General features: G+C 36.2%; 1 pseudogene across 1 annotated transcript in view; it reads left to right on the top strand.

Moving 5' to 3' along the window:
• Positions 1-464: 464 nt before the first annotated feature.
• The window catches only part of LOC306639775 (olfactory receptor 4C6-like), a 288,641-nt pseudogene continuing 267,809 nt past the window's right edge, over positions 465-21,296 (top strand). The window contains exon 1 of the transcript in view: positions 465-1,315. The product of the transcript in view is annotated as an olfactory receptor 4C6-like (transcript). The remainder of the gene's footprint in view (positions 1,316-21,296) is intronic.

Raw genomic sequence — 21,296 nt, 5'->3', positions numbered from 1 at the left:
TCAAGATGATGAAATAAACATGGATATGTTAATCTTAATTAATTATAAATAATTTCAAATAACCTTATTTTATTTATATTTAAGTGATTTTTTTTCAGCTGCTGTATTTGTTCTGATGTAGGAGCCTTCATGGTAACTGACTGAATTTAAGACAATTACTTTTTAAAGGTCTGAAATCATGAACCAGGAGCACACAATGTTCTCCACTGCCAAATTTTGATACTAATTTAGGTATTTTTTTATTGATTAATGTAAGAGTTGGTTTGTTTAGATTTGATGCATGTTTCAATTATTTCAATTCCAGAATGATACTGCTTTTAGAGCACCTCAGATAAAATAGGGAGAGGTATATAAGACAACATGCCAAAAAATGTCCCGCACACCTAGTGGTTGCTAATTAAAAATGATAGTCCTTCTGCAGATTTTCCAGTGCAGAGTGACATGCTGTCCTCAGCTCACATTCAATGGAGAATCCAAACAACGTGACTGAATTCATCCTTTTGGGCATTACAAAGAATCCAGAGCTGAGGAGAATGCTCTCTGTTTTGTTTCTAATCATGTATGTGGTCACAGTACTGGGAAACCTACTCATCGTGGTGACCATAAGTGCAGTCAGAGTCTCAAGTCTCCCATGTACTTTTTCCTTGCTTCCTTATCTCTCATGGATGTCACCTACTCTTCTGTCATTGCCCCCAAGTTGATCGTGGACTCCCTCTCCGAGAACACTTGCCATCTCCCTCCAGGGCTGCATGACCCAGCTCTTCGCAGAGCATTTCTTTGGAGGTGTGGGGATCATCCTGCTCACCGTGATGGCCTGTGACCGCTACGTGGCCATCTGCAAGCCCCTGCACTACAGCAGCATCATGAGTCCTCGAGTGTGCTGCCTGATGGTGGGAGGGCCTGGGTGGGCGGATCCATGCACGCAACAATACAGCTTCTCTTCATGTACAGAATACCCTTCTGTGGCCCCCAATGTCATTGATCACTTTATGTGTGACTTGTTTCCACTGTTGGAACTGGCCTGCATGGACACTCATGTCCTGGGTGTCTTCGTCATCCTCAATAGTGGGGGGATGTGTGTGACCATCTTCCTCATCCTGCTGGCCTCCTACGTGGTCATCCTCTGCTCCCTGAGGTCTTACAGCTCTGAAGGGAGGCACAAAGCCCTCTCCACGTGTATCTCCCACCTCACGGTGGTGGTGGTTGTTCTTTGTGCCATGTATTTTCTTGTATGTGAGGCCTGTGGTCACCTACCCCATAGACAAGGCGATGGCTGTGTCCTTTACCATTGTTGAACCAATGTTAAATCCCTTATGTTAGTGCAAGAAACAGACAACTATTGAAAATGAAAATAAAAACTCATAGAGCCATTACAAGATTGGCTAATTGTAATGCAGTAGTGCAAAGTTGACTGGGCAGCTCTATGGAGGTAGGCCAGGGGCTTTCTGAGGGAAATATGTAACCTGAAATCTGAATGATGAGAAGAACCATCCTGAAACATATCCATGGGAAGAGAAAATGTTATGCAGAGAGGATCCTGAAGTGAAGAGTGTGCACTGAGTTGGGGTGGGGCTGTGGTACCAGGTGAGAGAGGAAAGGCAGGCCAGGCCCTGGGAGACAATGGCATTAGTTTTTTGCTTTTTTAACTTTTTAAATTTGGTCTAATTTTATTCTTAAATTAAAACAGAGGACTGGCATCAAAAAGACTCTACTACTTTGAAACTAGCAGTGTTGATAAAGAAAATGACAGAAAAAAATCAGTATTTATGCCTACAATACTCAGTAGGCATTTTATTAGTGTTGATGGGGAAGGGGAAAATTGAAAACAAGTGATCTCTTATCTGATAAAATCTTCCCATGACCCCATGTCATGAACTACCCCATGTAGTTTGCTCTCCTCTGGAGCAAAACTCAAGAGATCTCTATAGTGCTTGTCTCTCATTTCTTTCCTATTTACCTACAAGTGCTTTTTCAATCATACTTCATTATCTAAGCCTTTCTGAAAATCTGTGTGGAAAAATATCAAATGACCCCTATGTCATGAAACTGAAAAACCATTGCTCATCTCTCACCCTATGAAATAAAATCCATTTGCAATTTTTAAATGAATTTTTCTGACATACTCTCTTAAAAACACTAAAATTATCAAACTAATATCTCCAGCCTAGAATTATTTCTCAATGCTATGATGTGGAAATCCAAATTTCTCCGTGGCTTTATCCCTGGAATAGATAATTTCTCAAATAAGTCCAAGGTTGTACTCCTGGATCTACACTTATCCCCAAGCCTATTCTACCTACAACATTTTCTGTCAATTAATGGCACATTTGGTTGATCTGTGTCACATCTAATATCCAGTCTATCAGGAAATCCTCTGGAATCAACTTGCAGCGTATACACCAAATTCAACCACTTCCAATCACTTTTCGAGCTATCTTTGAGAAACTCAGACCCTATGCTTACTAGAATAAGAGTGAGAAATTTTTGATCATGTCTGAACTGGCACCCCAACCAATAGCAGGTTACAGGGAAGGGTCACTGACAAAACTATGACAGAAAGAGTACCAGAGGGGCAATCAGTCTGGATTCTGCTGAACACTAAACTGCATAGAACTGTGTGGGAAATACTCCACTTTTCCATACATACATGAGGAACTGTGGCAGGAAACAATTTTGTTGGGGATCCCTAATCCTTCATCGTAAGAAAACAATCCTGTGCATCTTCATCTCTTCTGGAGATAACAGCAAATAATATCATGGAGGAATGAGCTTTTATGAAGACATTGGAACAATTTATACAATGAAACCACTGCAAGCCTAAAGTCTGCAAACATTGCTTCCCAACAGAGGGAACAGAGCAAAGCCCAATCTGTTGCCCAGGAGCACAATGCTTCTCCTAACTCATGAAGACTCCCAAGGGCATACAAAGGGCCCTTTCCATGTCTGACTAGACTCAGTCTGCTTGCTGCTTAGGGGATGCCCTGACACCAATGTCTCTTCAATACAAGGGGGCCCATGGGTTCCCAGATCAGTCACTGAACTTTTAGAGCCACCTGAGTCCTCCTCTTATATCAACTTGAGTCCACTGTAATTCTACCTGCTCACCAAGAAATCCTTGTGAGCAAAAACAGAACTGTTCCCTTTGCCAGTGTGTTTGCTATAAGTCTAAAGCCTGCAAAAAGCAATGACCAGCAAGAATAAGAGAGATAGACCTGATTCACTATCCAAGTACATAGGCAACTTCTCACAAACTGAAGGATTGTAAATGCATCCAAACTACCACCAACACATACATCAGAGAGTGTTCCACTAGGCAGATGTCATTGTTGCACCAGCTCCTCTGCAATAATTGAGGACTCACAGGTTCCCAGGGCAGCCATGGAACTTTTGGAGTCATCTAGACCTGTACAAGAAGACAGGTGAAGTCTTTTGATCAACCCAGTTATTGGTGCTTCACACTGTACACCAAGGAAATGCAAGAGCAAATAAATTTTCTACCTGCACCAGAGAGGGACCCAGCTATAAGTCTACTGGCTGATAGGGCTACTACTAAACTTCTAAAATTGCTTATGTTCATTCCAGATGAGAGGAAGTTGAGGAGAATACTAGATATATAGTCTGCAATGACTGAGCTTTACAAATTTGTAAGCAAGACCCTGATCCTGGATAAAACAATCTCAGAACCACCCACATCAATGCTGAACCCAGTGGTTGGAATGCTGCCTCCCCTTTCCCTCCAGACCCATTCAGAGGGTATGTTGCCAAGTCTCAGATACATTGGTCATGCCTCTGATACCTAGCTCATTTCAACTCTGGAAGAACCTGGAAGAATATTAACACATTTGCAAGGAGAACTTTCAGTTATTTTTAAATATGTTCTTGATTTTGCCTGTTATAGTCATACTTGACTGAATGGATTTATTTTTATGACTAGATTAACCATTTTACTTCACCTGTATAACTACTGAATTTTGTAGTATTAAATGATTGCAATTTTTACTTTAATTAAATTATAAAAATATCAGTCAAATATTAGAAAACAGCTAATACTGATAAAAAATCTTACATATTTTACCTTATTTGTGTTTAATGACTTTAGAAACATGTTACCACATAATCTTATGTCTGCATATTATGTTACCACATAATCTTATGTCTGCATATTTATCTCTGCTGTTGAAGGCAGAGATCTTCAATGGCTTGTCCAGGGTGATATGACTAACTAGAAAACTTGTACTTGAACCTGCATCTTAAGTTTTATGTTCAGATGAAAACTGGAGAAATGTGGGAACATCTTATTTTTAGCAATAATTAAATATAAATGTGTGTGGAAAAAATAATTCTATGTGAAATGCTTAATCTCAAAGACAGTTATTAACTTTATAAGTAAATATTTCAAAATATGATTCTGTAAGAAAATATTAGTATTTAGGCATTATGACACTGTAAAGTTTGATGCCGATTCTGACTAAACCAAGGGAATTAAAAATAAAATAATCATAGGCCTCGAGGAAAGTTTGATGTCGATTCTGACTAAACCAAGGGAATTCAAAATTTAAAAAAAGTCATAGGCCTCAAGGACACAGAGGCCTTGAGTCAAACAGACTAAAGACCTAGAACATTTATTCAGAAAAATAATAACAAATTTTTTTTTCAGCTGATCTCAGAAAGGATATGGACATACCATTATTGGAGGCATATAAAAGTTCAAATAGGAGAAGAAAACAACTTCTCCATGACATAGAATAGTTAAAATGCCAAGAATTTAGAAGAAAGAAAGAATTCTAAAAGCTTCAAGAGATAAATACCAAATCTCTTAGAGAGGCAAACCCACCAGACAAGTAATAGCTTTCTCAGAAGAAGATCCAAAGAACAAGAGGACATGGATTGATGTACTCCAAACCTCGACAGAAAGGAAAAGTCAATTTAGAAAACTATACCCAGCAAAGCTCTCCTTCTGAATTGAATGAAAGAGAAAGATGAGCACAAACTGAAGGAATTCATGACCATTAAGCCAGCATATCAGAAGATTCTAAAAGAACTCTCCACACAGAAGAAGAAGATAAAAATCACTGAGAGAACATGGGAAAGAATGAACAATATTAGAAATATAGATAAGTAAATAAGAACTAGGAGTAATTAAAAAATTAGAAATAAAACAAAATGATAGTAAATAACACATACCTCTCCATAATAACAATGGAAATGAATGATCTTAATTAACCAATGAAAATATATAGACTAGCAGATTATATTGAAATACAAGACTCAATTTTGTATCTAGTCTCCAATAAACACATTTCACAGGCAAACATATGTACAGACTCAAAGTGAAAGGATGGAAAATGATATTTCATGCAAATGGAATCTAAAAGCTAATATCCAAAGAAACAGACTTCAAAACAAAAGTATTCACAAGAGACAAAAAGGTCATTACATATAAGGAAAGGATATAATCCAAAAAAGATTATGCTTCAAATATTGAGGAACCAAATTTCATTAAATAAACTTTATTGAATATTAAGGAACTGATAGACTCTCAATTCAATAATAATAGGGGATATCAATGCATCTCTCTCATGACAGTAAATCAGCAAAGCCCTGTTATACTTAAACTGTGCTATAGATAAATTGGACTGAACAAACATCTACAGAATATTTTACCCCCTAACAACTGAATGTATTTTTTTCAGCTACCCATGGAACTTACTCCACAATTTATCTTACAATTAGCCTTAGCAAATTGCAAAAAAAAAAAAAAAAAAAAAATTGAGATAATTTCTTTGATTTTTCATATTATAATTGAATGACATTAGAAAAATAATAAAAATAACTACTAGAACTATGAAACACATAGAAATTGAACAACATAATTTGGAATGATGAATGGGTCATTGAAGAAATTAAGAGAAAATTTTAAAAATACTCAGAATTAAACAAAGATGGAAACAAAACATCCAGATCTCTGGGATACAACAAAGGCAATGCTAATAAGGAAAAGAAGAAAGTTTAGAGTTGTGAGTGCCTACATTAGACAGATAGAGAGAGAGAAAGAGAGAGGGAACTCTCAAATCATAAACCTAAATTATATATCTTAATGTCTTAGGAAATAAAATAACAAAGCGATTCTGAAACTAGTATAAGGTAAAAAGTAATAAGCACTGGGACTGAAATGAATGAAATGCAAATTAAATAATAATAAAAAGGATCAAGGCAACATAAATTAGCTTGAAAAAGTAAAGAAGATTAATAAACCAGTAGCTAAAGTTAAAAGAAAGACCGAATACCGAGAACCACTGCTGTTTTCCGATGGGCTGCTTCAAGCAGCATTGGTTATGGAGGAAAACCGTGGCTTCTTTGCCTGGCTTGCTCCAAGTGGTTCGGCGTGGTTTCTTGCTCTTTTGGCTTACCTAATACTGCCGCTTCTCATGCTTACAACCCGACCAGCAGAACAGAAGACACGTACACTTCAAAAGTTCATCAAGTAGCTTCCCCTTTATTCATAACACCCTCAATATATAAGAAGTCTCATGCATAAGCAATTCAATTGTAACCAGATATGTCCATCCAATCCTGTTAAAGGTCAAGCAACCACTCGCTGGAGCATACATGTAAAGTATATCTGTCCACGCACTAGGCTGCTAACTGATTATCATGCAGCCAATTGTAAACGCTTCCTGCCATTCTCCATGCATAATCAGGACGCTGTTTGCTCTCTGCCAGTGCCATCTTTAGATGCACATGGCGTAACCCTGGGCCCTGGGTTTCGCCCACCACAACTCCCCCATTCTGTTTATAGAAGGGACCGTGCCTGTCTTAGGTTGTCCACGGCAGAGCAACATCCTTACCCGTCATTGGACAATGAGGCTCTAGCCCCCATTTCCTGTCTTAGGTTGGTATGAGCTCCCCATGAATCTTACCCATCATTGGCTACCAGTCCAGCATGTTTAACCAGACTTGGGGAGATGGGCCGGCATCAATTGCAACGAGAGCTTGGCGAATAATGGCTGTTTTTCTGCGTGGATGTATATGCATTTTGTATAAGCACAGGACAGATACAACACACAAGAGGCCTCCCCTGGACAAAACCCCAAACCATTCTTTTCCCCATAGCACAGCGGGCTGCAGAAATGTGGCCAAATGTAAAAATAGGAGGATATAGAATAGAGGAATTGGTAAGGGGTCCAGGATAGGGCCACATCTACTATCCCCCACAGTTCACGTGAGTCTCCTCCGTTAATTTGGCGAGAATTCGCCAGCACCCTCAGGAGAAGTCTCCTCATCTTCTTCCTGTTTTGGGGTCTCTGTTGAGGCCTTGGCCAATCTCTCCGGCACCCAAATCGGCGATTGTGCGTCCTGTGGGAAAACGCAAACAGACCCTCGGGTCCAGATTAATACCGAATCTGGGCCTTTCCATTGTCCTGATAGAATGTCCTTCCAGAGCACTTGAGGTAGATTCTTTTTATTAGGCAATGAATGATGTTCAGCAGCCGATCGGCCCTCAGAATCAAGATTTAAAAAATTTAAAATGAACAAGACAACGGACAGTTTGTCTTTGGGGATATGAATGATGCCCCTATTCCCTCTTTTTGTTTATAAAGCATGTTTTTAAGCGTTAAATGGGCACGCTCAACAATGCTTTGTCCAGTAGGATTATAATAGGATTATAGGGAATTCCTGTGACATGTTGAATATCAAAGGTGGAACAAAATTTTTTAAAGGCCTGGGACATATATCCAGGACCATTATCTGTTTTAATTTGTTTGGGAACTCCTAGGATGGAGAAAGAGTGTAAACAGTGTGTTATTACATCTTTGTTTTTTTCTCCAGTAAGAGCAGAGGCCATAATAAATCCTGAAAAGTTATCAATAGACACATGAATGAATTGTAGTTTTCCAAATTCTGAATAATGAGTTACATCCAGTTGCCAAATATGATTTGGCTGAAGCCCTTTTGGATTTACTCCTAACGAGGGGTTAGGAATAATGTAACACATTTAGCACAAGACTTGACTATGTCCCAAGCTGTTGCCTTAGTAATTTTATAGCGTGTGTGTAGAGTGGAAGCATTTATGTGAAATTTGGAATGAAAAATTTTTGCATTTTCAAGCATATTAAAGATGTGTGGGTCTATGGTGGCCATGTCTGTTAAATCATTGTGTAAACTTAAAGGACCTGGAAGGCCAGTATGAGCCCAAACATGCCCAATAAAAAAAGGATTTTTTCTGTCACAAATAAGTTTTTGTAAACTTTGCAAATATTTAGTAATAGTGGAGGTGAGGGAAATCATACCAGTTAATTCTAAATTTTGAATAGCATTAACGTATTTGCTATCAGAAAATAGGTTAAAAGGCTCATGGTGGGTTTTGAATACTTCTATAGCTATTAATAAGTTCCATTTGTTGTGCAGACAGAGTATTAAACAACAGTATTTCTGTAACATTATCTATAGTAATAGCACCCGTACCATTTTTTGACCCATCAGTAAATATAAGGGTAGCTCCTGTAATAGGTTCTTTTTGGGTGACTTTAGGAAAAATTATAGGATGTTGACTCCAAAATTGGAGAAGAGGATCAGATGGCAAATGATTGTCAAACACAGCAGAAGTACTAATAAAGACTAGTACCCATGAATTTGAATTATTAATAAGATATTGTATCTGATCAATAGTATATGGAGTAGTGATAGTTGAGGGATGTGATCCAAAGGTGGAAAGGGATACTTTTAATGCCTTAAGGATTAATTGTGCCACAGATTCAGTAAACAAGGCTAAGACCTTGTTAGGGGCATAATTCATGTGAACCCATAGAATAGGACAATTTTGCCAAAACACTCCTGTGGGTAACTTATTTGTGGTCAAGACAATGAATGATAAAGGCTTAGTTAGGTCAATACCATCAAGATGAGCCTTTTCCATAGCTGTTTCAATAAGCTTGAGAGCTGTTCGAGCCTTAGGGGTAAGCACTTGCTTAGAAAGAGGGTCAGAATCACCTTTAAGAATATCAAACAGGGGGCCCAAACTTGAGGTGGGTAAATGAAGGTAAGGTCTAATCCAATTAATATAACCCAAAAGTTTTTGAAAATCATGTAAGTTCTAAGTTCATCCACCTGAACGGTAATTTTTGCGGGTTTAACCATAGTTGTATTTATGATAGATCCCAGGAAGTTTTTGGTGTCTGTGATTTGTACTTTATTAATGGCAATATGTAAGCCCCATTTTTCCAGTGACTTTAGTAAGGAATTATAACATTGCTCTAAGACAGGTTTTTCCTCATGAGCTAGAAAAATATCATCCATATAATGATAGATTAAAAGTTGAGGGTTAATTTGTTGATACACACTGGGGTGGAAATTAATCTGATTACCTGGCCCTTCATATTGTCCTTGGCCTATTAGCATGTGTAGATTCCATTGAGGATTGCCCCCAACTGCATTACATTGGGCAGTATCAGAACATAACTCCTGTTCAGCCACCTTCCATTTTAATATGGCTGTGCTTTTGTTAGGATTGGAAGCGATACCCAATCCCCTTAAAGTCTGATCTGCCTGTTGAAGTGTCCAGGCTTTGGGCCATTCTGTAATTTTGATACTTTTGTCAGCCCCAGTATCTAATAAGCCCTCAAAAGTTTTGCCTTCTATCACTAACTTTGTCATAGGCCTATCTTTTAAACCCCATGTAAACATGACCATATTTTGGCCAGTAGAACCTAACCCTTTATTTCCCCTAATAATATTTTTTGATGGATATTGATCATAGCAAATGGGTAAGACCAACAATTGTGCTATGCTATCACCCTGAGCTATTATTGCTATAGCTCTTGGTGAAGAAGCAAGGATTTTATTTCTCCTGTAAAATCAGGGTTTATAACTCCAGGGACAATATTTAATCCTTTTAAAGCAGAAGAACTCTTCCCCAGAACTAGTCCCACCGTTCCTTTATGTAATGGGCCAACAACTGAAGTAGGTATTGGTTGTACTCCCATCTCTGGAGTTAATACTGCTCTGGCGGAGGCACAGAAGTCTGAACATCTACTTTCTCTTTCAGAAGCTTGACTTGATTGTTCTTTTTGTACAGTTTTTAATATCTTTTCCCCTTCTCTTGACTGTTTTTGAAAATTTGTTTTTTTGGAAGTCAGACAAAAACGAACTAATGTATACAACGCTATAACAACAACAAACAGAAACCAAACAAGAAAAGGTAACACAAACATTAATTTACACATATTTGTTATGTGACGTCCTTTGCTGTCTCTTGGGACAGCCTTTCAATATATTCTCTCTCTAGGAGAATCTTCTGTTAATATCCCTTTCTCAGTACCTTCAGTTAAAACCTTAAGGTAACTGTTTCCTTAAATAGGGAAACCTTCTCATTAATTACCCTAGCAAAACTGTTTTTTATATACCTGAGTGCTCTACCATTTCCCAGTTCGATCCTTTTTTGATCCCAGTCCAGACCACCAATTACCAAGGACCGCTGTTTGCCAACTGGCTGCTTCAAGCAGCTCCGGTTATGGAGGAAAACCGTAGCTTCTTTGCCTGGCTTACTCCAAGCGGTTCCGTGCGGCTTCTTGCTCTTTTCGCTTACCTAAAACCGCCGCTTCTCGTGCTTACGGCCTGACCAGCAGGACAGAAGATACATGCACTTCAAAAGTTCATCAAGGAGCTTCCCCTTTATTCAAATAACACCCTCAATATATAAGCAGTCTTATGCATAAGCAATTGTAACCAGATATGTCCATCCAATAATGTTAAAGGTCAAGCAATCACTTGCTCGAGCATACATGTAAAGAATATCTGTCCACACACTAGGTAGCTGAACTGATTATCATACAGCCAATTGTAAATGCATTCCACCTTTCTCCATGCATAATCAGAATGCTGTTTGCTCTCTGCCAGTCGCCATCTTTGGATGCACGTGGCGTAACCCTGAGCCCTGGGTTCTGCTCACCACAACTGAAAACATAAAAGGAGATTCAAATCAATAAAACTGGAGAGAAAAATGGGAATAGTATAAGAGGTACCATGGTTTCCAGAGAATTATTGGGGAATACTTTGAAAATAAATATTTCAATTGGTTGTAAAATCTAGAGGAAATGAACACATTTCAAGACATATATGATCTATCAAAACAGAACCAAAGGGAAATAGAAAACCTAAACAGACCAATTATAAGTCATGAAAAATATCATTACCCTAAATAAATATGTGATTACATGAATGGTGTGAATCTACATCATTCACAACCATAGAAATGAAAATTTGTACCCCATATGTGTACAATGAATCAAAAATGAAGACTGTAAACAAATTTTAAAAAGTCTCCTTCCTATTCCTACCACCAAAAATCCCAAGGTCTGATCAAATAACAATTTAATTTTACCAGATCTTTAAAGATCTCAAATTATTCCCTGAAATTAAATAGAAGAGATGCTCTCAAAGTCATTCTATGAGGCCTGTATCACCTTGATACCAGAAACAGATAATGGCAGTTCAAGTAAGAAAGCTGGAGACCAATAGCACTGATGGACATAGATGAAAAAAATCCTCAAAAAATTTGTAAATCAAATTCAACTACAATTTAAAAAGATTATGCAGCATGAACTAGTTGTTTTCATACTAGGGTACAAAAATCTTTAGCATAACATAATTAATAAATGTAATATACTACATAAATAGAATGAACATAAAAAATCAAATGATCATCTCAATAGATGTAGAAATAGCCTCTGACAAAATTCTACACCCATACATGGGGATGTAGTCCAGTAATTAGTGACACTGAGTTCAATCCCCACTACGCCAACAAACAAACGAAACAATAAATATAACAACAACAAAAAAATGCTGGAGGCATCATAACACCTGATCTCAAATTATAATATACAGCTATTGTAATAAAACCAGCACACTATTGCATCAAAACAAGCAATGTGAAGATCAGGGAATGAAATAGAAGACACAGAGACAAACCCACATAGACACAGTCATCTCAAACTTGAAGTAGGCCCCAAAAATATATGTTTGAGAAAAGATAGCCTTCTAAACCAATAGAGATAGGAAAACTGGTTTATTTATAGGTAGAAGAATGAAACTAGATCCCTAACTCTTACCCTGTACAAAAGTCAAATCTAGGTGGATAAAAGACCTAGACTAGAAACTTTGCATCTGCTAGAACAAAGCTACATATTGTCTCAGGATTCAAGACTTTAACAATACCCCCAAAGAGAAGAACTAAACCAAGAATCAATAAGAAGGATGTTATCAAATTGAAAACCTTCAGCACAGCAAAAGGCTTGAGAAAGAGCATGAAGATAGAGCCTATCTATCTTCATGGGAGAAAAATTTTGCAGGGAGTCCTGTGACAAGAGATTAATATCCAAAATATATAAAGAATTTTAAAAATTGCTTAAACACACAACACACACCACACACACACACACACACACAACCTAATCAACAATTGGGCTGAAGAATAAAACAGACATTCTCAAATGGCCAAATAATATATAAAAAATGTTCAGTGTCCCTAGCATTCAGGAAATACAAATCATAACTACATTGAGATTTCATCTCACTCCAATCAGAATAGCAATTATCAAGAATAATAATAGTATAAATAATAATAAATGCTGGTGAAAAATAGTACACTCATTCATACATTGTTGGTGGCAATGTAAATTAATACAAACCCCTCTGGAAACAGTATGCAGATTCCTCAAAGAAGTCGGAATGGGACCACCATATGACCCACCTATCCCATCCTTACTTTTATTCAGAAGAACATAAGTCAGCATACTCTAGTGATACAGTCACATATATGTTTATAGCAGCACAATTAAAAATAGCTGAATTACGGAACCAGACCAGGTAACCAAAAAACAGATGAATGGATAATAAAATGAGCTATATACATGAGTTTTACCCAACAAAAAAGAAGAAGGGAAGGGAAAGGGGAGGAAATGCAGAATGACTTGATGAAATTACACTACTGCAGATATAAACATACCACTGTGATTTCCCCCTTTATGTATATCTGTCTCCCAAATTAAATATACATAGATGAGTGAAAGGTAGACCAATAAAGTAGAAGAAATAGAATATGGGGAGGAAGGGAGAAGAGAAAGAAGAATACAGGGGACTGAGATGGAGTAAATTAAGTTTTACTCATGCATGATTATGTCAAAATGAACTCAACTATTATATACATCTGCAACAAACCCAATAGGGTCAAAAATAGAAAGGAAAAAATGAAAAGTGAAAAATTAACCTCTAGTATTTTGATTTAAATTTTTAAAGTATGGAATCTCAAAACTCAACTTCTGAGAGAAAAAAATTACATTTTGATTAATACATAAATCTCCCCATATTCATATGTGTTCTCTAATAAGAAATCTTTATTACTCCAGTACCAATGCCATACTAGTCTTCCTATGAAAGTTTTGCTGCCTTCTTCCGGAATATTATTGTTCAGAGAATGTTGGTCTACATTGTGACTGTTGGGGAAGTATACTGATTATAATGACCATTATCCTTAGTCCTGCACTGCTGGGCTTCCCCATGTACTTCCTGGGGTGATCCTGTCTTTTCTGGTATTTCTATACCATGGCCCCAAGGTTGATTACAGATTTGCTCTGTGAAAGGAAAAATCATCTCCTATAATGGATGTATGATTCAACTCTTTGCCCAACACTTCTTGGTGGAGCAGAGGTGATTGTCCTCACAGCCATGGCCTTTGACCACTATGTGGCCATTTGCAAGCCCTTGCACTACTCTTCCATCATGAACTGGAGGCTCTGTGGCATTCTGGTGGGGGGTATCCTGGACAGGGGGTTTCTTGCATTCCATTATCCAGATTCTCTTTACTTTCCAGCTGCCCTTTTGTGGGCCCCAATATCATTGATCATTTCTTATGTGACTTGTACCCATTACTGGAGCTGGCATGCACTGACACATCTTTGTATTTTTTTGTGGTTGTCAACAGGGGGCAATCTGGGTATAATATTCACCATGTTGCTTGTCTCGTATGGTGTCATCTTGCTTTCTCAGAGAACACACAGTGCTGAAATGCTGAGGAAAGCTCTGTCCACCTGTGGACCTCACATTGTGTTGTGGTTTTGTCTTTGTTCCATGCATATTGACATATGCACAGCCTCCATCTGCCTTCTCCTTTGACAAGATGGTTGGAATGTTATATACTATGTAACCCCTTGCTCAGACTTTTGATTATTACTTTTAGGAATATGGAAATGAAAAATACCATGAGGGAATGTGTAGAAGAGATTGGTGGTGGTTTTCTGATGAAAAACAAAAGTATTAAATTTTATAAAATAATGTAATTAGTACAAATTCAAAATGGTCTTAAACAAAACAACTTGATGGGAACCCTCATTATGTCTAAAGTGGTAATACAATTCTATAGAAAAATCACTACTGTGGGGTTGGAGATGATTTCACTATCTTTTCAGGCCTCCACTCAAGGTGGAAAGTCAATCGTTTATTATATAATTGAAGATAATTGCATTTTATGCTTCCTTAAGATCTAATAATTTTTAAATGAAAAAAAATGCATTTCAGACTGTGGTCCATTGACTCCATGCTTTGAAAGATTTTGTGGAGGGATGAGCAAAGTTATCTTAGAAATTAGAGATGGATACTTGTTCAGTATTTCAAGTAAGAAAAAGTTTTGATTTAGGCTGTTGATCTCAGTGATGCTAGAGAAAAACCAGCTGGAACACAGGAGGGACATTCAGAAGAACATTAGTGGAAATTTCACTATAGGTTTCCTGTTTGCTGTGACCCTGTTCCTTAAGGTGGGTTCATTACCATTTGTACAGGCTTAGTCTTTCTTGAATTTCATGACAGGTAGAACTTGATGGCCCAGAGATGGCTGCCTAAGGTGAGTTCCTCTCCAGTCAACACCACCTCATACCAAGCAACTTTCAAGAACAAGAGGAGGCAGATTTCATGAGTGTCTCAACAATGAGTGTTTCTTATTCAAGTTCAATCAAAGGGAATGACATATGGCCTAACCAACAAAACCAGGACCAACTGAGACTGTAGAAAGCTAATTCTCCCAGCCCTAAAGAGGAAGTTCAGTGGCACCAGAGAGTGAAAGAAACTTTAAAAAAGATGATATTTCAATTTATTTAGTATTTTCATTTTGGGGCTCTCTGTACCCAAGTGAAAATAATCCTTTTTTCTACAAGTGTCAATAAGGAGATCATTCAAATTTATACAGCTTATATTTAATTCTCATAGTGAAAGTTGGTTGATTTTAGGTAGCAATGTGGCTTCTGGAATAAATCTATTTACGGTAAAAATCAGTTTTCCTTAGCCCATCAACACTAATAAAACACCTATTGAGTAACATGAATAAAAATGTTAAATCTTTCTATTTTCTTTGGCCAGGCCCAAAGTAAGAGAGTTAATGATAATAGTTTTCTTCCCCAGAGTAAACATAGTAGGAGATAGATAAGATTTCACTGTTGTAATAAATCCCTGTGGGATTAAGATGTAGGGTCTTCAATATGAATGATCTGCAGCAGACCAGGTGTGTGACGAAGGTTTAGGCATCCAGTGCACCTGTCCTTCACTACTTTTTCTTCTCCATCATCTGTCTGTTCTTAAAGTAGGGGTATCATGTACTTTCCATGCCACAGAGGTCCATTCATCTAACAAACCCTAACCAGTTCATTCATCTCTAAGTGCTAGCTCAAAAAATGAGGATCTGCTCTAATTGCCTCAGTTACTTTAAGAATCTATAAATCCAAAATTTGAAATACTATCACATAATATATTATTCTGGACTGATGGCAGTGACCAGCACAGATTCCTATCTGATTCATGAACTTGAAATAGACTAATTTTTTATTTGAATTCTGAAGTCCTCATTAGGTACTCTAGTAATGATACATGAGTAAAGAAAACAAAACATTTAGCAGGAGCATAATAAATGCTGAAAGATATCTATATAAGGTTTTCATCTTTTCCAATTTATTTAACAGAATTTTGTAGAAGTCTCTTTACCAGAGTTATTGCTTTAGCTTTGTATTCTATTCTATGCTGATTTTGCCTAAGTGTGGTGAAATTCATTCCAAAATTTTTACTTCTTTGGCAATGTAACAGTCATTTATAGTCATTCATCTTATAGTTACTCTGGTTATCAAAATAATTTATAGAAACATAATGCCAATATAAAATGTGAAAATTTTAAGAAACTAGAAACCAGAAGGAAGTTGATACTTGATTTCAAGATTAAAGAATGAAATTATTTAGGAAATATATTTTGTTACATCACGAGTCAGATAAAATCATGATTTTGCTTAAAATCTTATACAGTTCCCCAATTCCAAACTACTATTTATTCCTACCAAGGATCTCTGCCCATCCTTTCACTGTGGGTTTTTCCTTATTTCATTACCTGATTATGCTTCCTTGTCTTGCTTTCACTAAAAATAACATTTTTTTTTTTTGCTTTTGGCTCAGAGTGTTCCCATTATTTTTTTAATATTTCTATGCCTTCCATGCTATCATTTTCAAATATACACATGACTTGCTGGTCAGGCTGACTCATCCTGAAGTTTGCATCCATGGTAAGCAGTACGTGTTCTGAACACAACTGTGTTTTCCTTCATTGTCTATGGTTTCTTGGGTTTATGTTTGATCTACGTGGAGCTCAAGGCTTTCAATGCCAGTGTGGGACAGAGCCTTAGAGATTTCCATGTTGTATGAAAACTTAAATTCTCGTTTTTGGAATTTTGCTCTCTGCTAGACTATCTCCTGGTTCAGGCTGAAGCACACAAAAAGAACGGATATCATCTTGCTTCACAAACTATCGTAAGAGAATGAATGAAAGGTGTTGAAGTAAAATGAAAGAAGGTTATTCTTAAAGGTAGGATATTCATAGAAAGACTCTGCAAAGAAGTAAATCTTTTAGTGTCATCCTGTCAAAAAGGGGCCTGAGGTGCTATGTCCCATTTTCCCTTCAAGATTCAGTTTTAAAAAACCATGTTCTTTTTTATACAACAGAACAGTAGTAACTTATTTTCAAATAAAATGAAAAAAGAAAATTATTTTAATCTCCAAATTGTGGTTTCCGTGTTAAAGTCAAAGAATCTCAAATCAGTTTCTGATAGGGGAAAACAGAAAACACAACAATTAACAATTTGAGTAACACAAAAGTTACACATAACATATGTGTGCAGAAATGTGTCTCTTTAACAAGCACATGTTGCTGCCCCAGTCCCGGTACAACACACATTGTCCTGGTGGATTGATGTTGCCTTGTCTCAGATTCTCAGTCTTGCATGTAATAAGTACCCTGGCATCTTGCCTTCCTTTTACAATTGGTCCCTATATTCTATCCCTGCATGCACAGTGTTCCTTTCCAGGGCATCAAGGAAAGTAAATGCATCTTCACATAGAAACACAAGAAGATTTTAAAAAGGGGCAGGGGAGTCTTTTATGGTGGGGGACATAAAGCTTTGTAAACACTTGAACAAATGAAAAAGCACATGAAATTTGTCATGAAAATCATGCTAATAGAAAAGTTCCAAATCCCGGGAGAACTGAGAAGCAATTCTACAGGTCATGAGCTCTCAGAGAAACCTCTTTAAATTCCAGTTGGAAATCAAGAAGGAAACCAACTTCTTCATTTTTGTTTTTCCTAAGACCATGTTCAAGACCACAGTTGTGGAACTCTAAGAATGTTCTCCACCTTGACTGCCAGAGAGGATTTGCCGTGCTCATTTTATATATATGAGAGAGCACTGGAAAAATCTTTCACATTCTAGTCATCACTTAATGGAATTCTCTTCATAGAGAATAGGGGGCATCATTAGAATTTACAGGGAATCAATATATAGTAAGATTTATAATTTACACTTTTCAGAGAGATTTCAAATTGTGAAGCAGTGTTTAAAAATATTTGTGCTGTGGTCTGGGTATCAAGTTTAATGCAGTGCCTAGGACTATCAATAACTGTGCCTAGTGGACTAATTACTTAGCCATTGTGGCTATCAGACTCTCATCTTTAATGGACATTATATTATCAAGCTCATTGATAGTGAAGGGAAAAAATAATACATGTGGATCCTGTTAGAGAGAGCTTGATAATAACATCAGTTATTTAAATGATTCAATTATTTCTTTCTGTCAGGGAAAGGTGGTGGGAGAATATTTTCTTTCAAATATTATAAAATTGGAACTATGTTTAGCTCTTCATCTTCAAACTAGAGCCAAATAAGTTAGAAAAATAACTTCATATATTTGTTCTAATTCTTCTACAGCATTTTGTTTGTTAATAAATTTTCATTTATCATTTATCCTCCAATGCAGTCCCTGTATGGAGGTTTAAGATCAAAAAGTAGAATTTTCTGCCAGGCATGGTGATACATGTCTAAAATCCCAGAGGCTCAGAAGGCTGAGGTAAGAGGATCGCAAGTTCAAAGCCAGCCTCAGCAACAGCAAGGCAGTAAGCAACTCAGTGAGACCCTATCTCTAAATAAAATACAAAAAAGGGCTGGGGATGTGGCTCAGTGGTTAAGTTCCCCTGAGTTCAATCCCTGGTATGAAAAAAAAAAATATTTCTCAGTTTGTATAAAGTATACTGAGGTAGGAACATGGTAACTTCGAGTACTGTTGTGTCATTCACAATTATTGATGTAGAATGTAACTACAGGGAAGGACATTAAAAGGAAGAAAGAAAGACTCAAGTCACTGAGGACAGTTTACATTGCATTTAATGCTCAGCCACAGAAAGTTGTGAACAAACATAGGCACATACGTATTTATGCATTAAACTGAACATATGCTCCAAGTCAAATTCATAGTACATTAGTTGTCATTCACTTTCAGCAATAAATCAAATTGTCCAAGTGTATGTAAATTGTAACCCCCCCCCCCCCCATATTCTCAGGGTCCTGATGTGTTTGTGATAAAGCAAAGATTCTTATTTTTTCTTTTAAATTTTTTGGTAGTTATTGTGAATTGAATGAAAACAAGGACATTAAACATGTTTTTTAAACCTAAAATAAGAAAAACTACTTTAATTTCCTTTCTCAGAATTGTTCAGGAAAGTCTAAGTGCCTGAATGTCTGAACTGCTTTAGAGCTATGTCACATGACTTGGCGTCTTCTTTAAAATAAGCTAAAGTACTGAGTAAGAAGGCTCATACGTGCATAAGAAATGTCAAAGGTTGAAACAAATAAACATATTTATTCAAATTCCAGAAATATTAAGTGTATAGATAATGAGATATTTAGGGTTATGATGACAGAGAAAATGCATTAACATTTGAAAAGAATATATTTCTCAGCTGGTCACAAACATGAATATGCTTAGCTAGATAGACAAGGAATAAACATTTTATAGATGAATAATAATCCTGAATCAAAAATATGGGGACTGAGCATCTTATCAAAAGGGTAGTTACAAATAGGACTTTAATCCATTCTCTTAATTTATAATACCAATAATTACTTGGTATAGTAAAATGGATGCATATGTTTATATACATGTATCTGAAATTTACAGCCCGAATATAGTTGCAAAACACTACTTGTTATAACAACTTCCCTACTAACCCCTTTTTTAGTTTTGAATATATGCACTTTTAATTTGAAACATAAATTCTATTTTTTCAGAAGAATTGGTGATAGAGTTAGTTTTGTTGCTAAAATAAATAGGAAGGAAGCAGTGGACAATGTGGGTAGTGGGTAGAGGTAACTTTCCAAGATCAGGGGCCCTGAAAAATTTTATGTACAGCTTCATCATATTCAATAGTATGACAACCAAGAAAAGAAAGACCACAGAATATTCTAGGAGAAATATGGGCAGAATAAGCTGAATAAGCTGCTATTTGTAGAGAATTAGTTTTAAATTGACCTGGAAATTAGGGCATACAGGACAGGGAGGGTTTTGTTCATGGGACAGCTTTTTAGCTTTTTATGGAAAGTTTGCAGTAGTCAATTTTTTTTGTATAAATTCTATGTTATTCTATGTGAACCTCCTATTTCCTCCTATACAAATCAATCTCCCTTAACTTTGCCTTCTTTTGCTGAAGTCCAGATTGTTGGAAATCTGGTATTGTATGTTTAAACTTTGGATCTATTTTAATATTCTTAAAACCATAACTAGATACATATAGCAATTTAAAAGTTTCTCTCATTTATGTATTTTCATCAAGATAAAAAATTATATTCAATATACCAATGCTAATAAGCTAAACTATTAGAAATTTTATTGTTTTTCTTTTAGCTTACTGTAAAAGTGCTTAAACTATTTTTAACAGTTTTGATACATCATATGGTGTTAATATGTAGCCATCTGATTTGCAACAACCATCTGTTGTTGAATATTTTATATGTCTCCTTTTCTCCACCATACAGAGCACTATACCATATTCCAATGTAAAGTTTTCTCTTCTCATTTCACTTTCAGAATAAATGTTTAGGGTTGAGGTTGCTAGTACAAAATTACTAGCATGTTTATGATTCTCAAATTATATACCAATATGTTTTCCAGAAAAGTTAGATGAATGAACCAGATTCATTGCTATATTAAGATTTATAATTTAAAATAGCAGAATTTAAAAAGATTAATTTTTAAAGGGATTCAATTTCATCTCACACTGGATATATAGGCAGTGCTTAAAACTACTGCTCATGCAAATTTTTAATGTCATTTTATCAATTTATACTTTGAAAAACATATTATTTATAACTCTTTGGGGTCAGGTAGTTGATGAGTATTCCTTTATTTGAGACTCAAGGAGGTGGGAGATTACTACTTTCTTCAATGACACATGACTCCTGGATGATTTCACTGGGATTGATAGTTTTCCAGTAGCAAACACTGAAAGAATTTAAAAATTAGTTATTATTAGGGTAAGTTTAGGTAAAGGGAAAATTGCTAAGATAGTTTGGAAATATCCTGTGTACTACTCACTTTCTGCTAATATTGTCATATTAAATTAGGATAGAAATATTTATCAAGAACATGAAATAATGTATACTAACTTACTCTTAACTAATCAGTAGGTTTATATTTGACTAATTTTTCTACTTGTCTTTTTTTCTGTTATATGATTCAATATAGAATTATCTATTGCCTTTAAGATAATTATCTTTCAAAAAAATTAAAATGATAAACCTTGTGATCAAATCCATCAGCAAATTATATTCTCAGTTGTCAATTTTCTAATACTAATTTATGAAATTTTCTAATTTGATAAAATAAGTAGGTTGGTGTTTTATATGTAGTGGATATTTAGAATTTAAAATTGCATTATTTTAAAA

This window comes from Sciurus vulgaris, assembly GCF_902686455.1.
Source record: "Sciurus vulgaris genome assembly, chromosome: 11".
Classification (NCBI taxonomy): domain Eukaryota; kingdom Metazoa; phylum Chordata; class Mammalia; order Rodentia; family Sciuridae; genus Sciurus; species Sciurus vulgaris.
This window is presented reverse-complemented; position numbering and strand designations above follow the sequence as displayed.